The 4,802-nt window shown below is 34.7% G+C and overlaps 1 long non-coding RNA gene across 1 annotated transcript; it reads left to right on the top strand.

Annotated features, from left to right (window-relative positions):
• Nucleotides 1-1,807: 1,807 nt before the first annotated feature.
• LOC148518764 (uncharacterized) lies at nucleotides 1,808-4,508 on the top strand. Its single transcript, XR_015878974.1, has 2 exons — nucleotides 1,808-2,006; nucleotides 4,274-4,508. It is a non-coding gene; the product is annotated as an uncharacterized LOC148518764 (long non-coding RNA).
• Nucleotides 4,509-4,802: the final 294 nt, after the last annotated feature.

Here is a 4,802-nt window from a genome sequence, read left to right as displayed (position 1 = left end):
GGGAGATGTTACTAATGGACTGCTGAAGAAGGAAAGCTACTGGACCTTCAGACTTGGCAGCATTGCCCCCAATGGGATGAATGAGAACATTAATTTCAGTGCTTTTTTATAAATCTTTTCACCTTCTTAGGAATAATCTTATATATCATGAATTTCAATGCACGTCAGTCAGGTGTAATTAACTTAAATTTATTTATTTATTAACAGTTTCTTATATAGCACAGCATATTCCGTTGCGCTTTACAATTGTAAACATTAATAGAACAAAACTGGGTAATAACAGACAGATATATAGGCAGGAAGGCCCTGCTCACAAGCTTACAATCTATAGGGAAATAGGCATTGATACACAAGGATAGGTGCTATATATTGCATTTTGGTCCAGCCAGAATGCACAGTTTCTTGGTGGGCTGCATGATCCAGTCACACAGGAATGTTGACCAAATGTCATGAGGATGTGAGAGAAAGACGATGTGTGAGGTTGGGTGTGGACTGTGAAAGGGGATGTAATTACATATGGAGGCTATGAAGGTTATGTGGGTGGTTCTGGGATCTGATAACATTGTCTGAAGAGGTGAGTTTTCAAGGATCACTTGAAGGATTGGAGTCTAGAGGAAAGTCGTATTGTGCGTGGTAAGGCATTCCATAGAGTGGGTGCAGCCCGAAGAAAGTCCTGTAACCGTGAATGGGAGCAAGTAATGCGTGGGAATGAGAGACGCAGATCTTGTGCTGAGCGGAGAGGTCGGGTAGGGAGATATTTTGAAATGAGTGAAGAGATGTATGTTGGTGTGGTTTGGTTAATAACCTTATGTTAAATTAATATTAATTTAGGATTATCTTTTATTTGTTTTTACATTGACATTTCTCTATATATATTTTTTTCACTAATATATTTTCACTATATCACACACTCATTTCAATAATTTTTTAGAACACTCACCACTCTGCACCTATCATGCATCTCACTATCATGTATCACTTTTTTAATCTTATTGACTAGTCACCATATTATCATACACTTAATGAGGGTTAACTCCTTTAATTTAATTTTTTCCCCACGCACACACATCAGAAAGGTGCTATTCACATGTATTATTACTCACCATTCATCAATACATATCATTAAACATCTACTCAGTTCACCTCTACAGAGACATTATAGTACATGTATTTTTCACTATACAGTTATCTTTTTTACTTTTATTTCACTTGCACCACTCTACATATATATATATATACATACACTTTTGTCTTGCTTTTTTGCCCCCATCTGTTTGTCCTTATATTTTTTTGTCCTCATATTCCCTTTGTAGGGATTACAATTATTTACCAGTATTCTATTATTTTACTGACATTGCTATTTTAACATAATATTTATTACTCATTGACAATTGTTGTGTCTTTTCTAATGCTTAATGAATTAATTTCTGTAAAAAATTATTTAGAATTTTTTTTTTTATCAAATGCTAATTAAGCCTGTTATTAACTAACTTAGATTATTTGAATTCAAGTCCACAGTCATATTTTGTATTATATTAGCATAATTGCTATACATATATTCCCTTATAATTAATATCAGCCATGCATATCATTTTTTATCTTAACACTGGATTTATATATCAAACTTAAATGTATTATTGAAGGTTATTGGATCTTTAACATGTCAATCATCAGAGAGAGATTCTAGGTACACAGAGACTGCTGATTGACCAAGAATACTGCCAATCTTAAAGATGACTGATTTGATTGGCTGTAAACTGAACTTAACCTGGACAGTGAGAAGGGGGAACAGGTGACTTGTTGTGAACAAGCCCATCGGCGAAACGCGCGTCAACCACACCCCTCCCACCGTCGGCCTGGTCAGCTGACCGGCAGACATGCTCCCAGCTACACACGGAGTGCATGCTGATTCCTCACCCAGCACTGACCTCCAGACGCACGCTGATATACAACGCTACATAAGATCTGGCAGAGATGCTGGCTAGGCTCCCAGCTACACACTACCTGTAAGCCGTTTTTGTACCCAGCACTGACCTCCAGCTACACTGTGTTATATTGTGCCACATGGCTCTGACAGAGAGAGGTAGTGCTTAACTACTGTTGTACTTGGGTGAGATTTTTGCTTCAGCACAGCTGACGTGGGAAACGATTATCCAGCAGAGTCTGGACACATTAACAGGATATATACAGGTTACATTACTTTCTATTTCTTCTTTCAGGTGGTGGTATTGACTGGTCTGGGTGAATTTAACCCTTGCAATACCATTTGGCACCAGGGATTATCTAACTCCCATTACTAAAATACCCTTAACAAACCACCACTATACTTTATATTTCTATAGACACAAGCTTCCCCACTCTCTCATCACCAGTTCAATGCAGAGGAATCTGAATAACAGTGACCCAATACACCTGCTATTACACCGACAATTAGGAGACATCTTTGTGATGTTCTATATGGTATAATTGGTTGAATTGTTTTTTATTCTGGTGAACCATTCCATATTGAATCACTAGATACCATTTCTGTATCTCTTATCAGTGAATACCAGATACCATTTATTAATGGGCTCTTAATTGAGAGTCAATCAATGTGATACTAACCGCAAATGAGAATGTTTCTATTTGAATTATTAAAGGAAAGAATATCAGTACTGCTACATCAATTGATACTGCACATTCTGTACATGATCATTAGAGAATGTGTAATGATATTTCTCAGTAAGGATTTGTGCAATACTGATGACAATTTAATTCATACCAATAAGGTTTGATGCCACAAACAGCACTAATGTCCTTTTTCAGATTTGTCAATAGGGAACTGTGCAATATAATGATTATCTTGTGCGATTAACATGCCCTGTATTGCTGTCATAGGGGATATATGCAATTGAATTGAATGTTGCAACGATTACTTCTACCTCCAATAGAGAGATGTAATATTAATTATGCACATCTATGAATAAGGGGATAGTGCAATATAAACAATTCTGGCACTAACAGTATTCATTATTTTACGGGCAACGTGCAATTCTTTCTTGTTTATATGCTAATTATTTCTGTTTATAAGAACTGGTGCTATATTGAGTACAAGGCTTGATACCATAAACAGTTTTATTGTCCTTTTTCTAACTGCAGATTTGTCTAGAGGGAACTGTGTAATGTAAGATTATCCAGTGCAATCGATGTGTTCTGTATTTTTATGACAGGAGATATATACAATTGATTGGAATTGTGCAATATAAGATTATCCAGTGCAACTGAATTGTTCTGTATTACTGTTACAGGGGATATATACAATTGATTTGAGTATTGCACTGATTATCTCTATCTCCAATAGAACGATGCAATATCTATTATGCACGTTCTTTCAAATTCATGAATAAGGGGATAGTGAAATATAAACATATTTTGTACAATCAGTATTTACTATTTTTACGGGCAATGTGCAATTTTTTCTTGACTACATGCTGCTATTATATGGGACAATAATTGCTGTGATTATTTTCTCTGTTCACAAGAACTGGTGTTATATTGAGTAAAAGTGTTCCCTATAATCCATGTTAATCTATGAACAAAGGAAAGTGTATCACTAATACAACATTATTAATTGTCTCAGGGGTCATGTGCAATTATTGGATAATCTTTCACTATATGTTGCTACTTTAAGGGATATGTGGAATTTTATATTATTGCTGGTACAAGGGATTTATGTCATATTTCACAATACTGTGATTCAGTTGATTAACATTGGGAACTACATACTGTCATCCCTTATACTACAATCCAGTACATTGCTATAATATCTCATGGGATATATACTATATTCTCACAATTTTTTGCACATTACTTACTACTAAATGATCCCGTGCTATTTGAATATATAGTGTTGCATATACAACATTTGTTTGCGGGGAAAGAACGGATAACTACCATAGAATGCATCATATTTTCGCCATAATTGTTTTTTTCTTTTTTTCATTTCTTTTAGCTAGTAGGCCAATTAAAAGTTAAGTTTTAGCAACATTATATTACACTAGTCACACAAGAGTGCCCCAAAAAAGGAATTTTTTCTTCTTTTTTTGCCTTTGCAAAAATTATTTTGAGATACACTATTTTATTAATTCCTGGGAGCACCACCAACACCTCATTACTAATACGGATTTACTGTATACCAAGAATCTCTTATAGTTGGTCTTAAAACATTATTTAATCATTATTCCTGTGCAGGATCTATTTTCCCATTTCCCCTTTCCAAATTATTGTATTTCAGAAGCTCCTAGAAGGAAATAAACCATCAAGGATCCACTTCTACCTAACCACCGTTTCATGGGAAGATCCCAAGGCTCTGTTCCAAAAAGACAGTCTATTGAACACTTGTGACCACTGGTTTATTTTTGTTTATTCCCTAGATTCCTCCACTCAAAAGGACTTTTTTTTCAGATTACCATAATATATATATGTGATATTTGAAATGTTGAAATGCTAAAAAAGGCAATTACCAATTAGCACCCTTTCTGGCTATATTTTTTTATGTTTTTATCTAAGGCTTTTCTAACATGGAGCCTAAAGGGAAGTGCAGCTTATATAATTTAGTCTAAATATAATTTACAATGTGTCTAGCGCAATATAGAGGCATTGCTGTTGTTGATATATATATATTTATTTAGATACATATATTTTTATTTTTATCAATTAATAAAATGCAAAGTGAATGGACAGAAGAGAAATCTAGTTAAGATCAATATCTGGTGTGACCACCCGTTGCCTACAAAACAGCATCAATTCTTCTAGGTACACTT

Source organism: Taudactylus pleione, unplaced genomic scaffold (assembly GCF_031769625.1).
Source record: "Taudactylus pleione unplaced genomic scaffold, aTauple2 ptg000199l, whole genome shotgun sequence".
Taxonomy (NCBI): Eukaryota; Metazoa; Chordata; class Amphibia; order Anura; family Myobatrachidae; genus Taudactylus; species Taudactylus pleione.
This window is presented reverse-complemented; position numbering and strand designations above follow the sequence as displayed.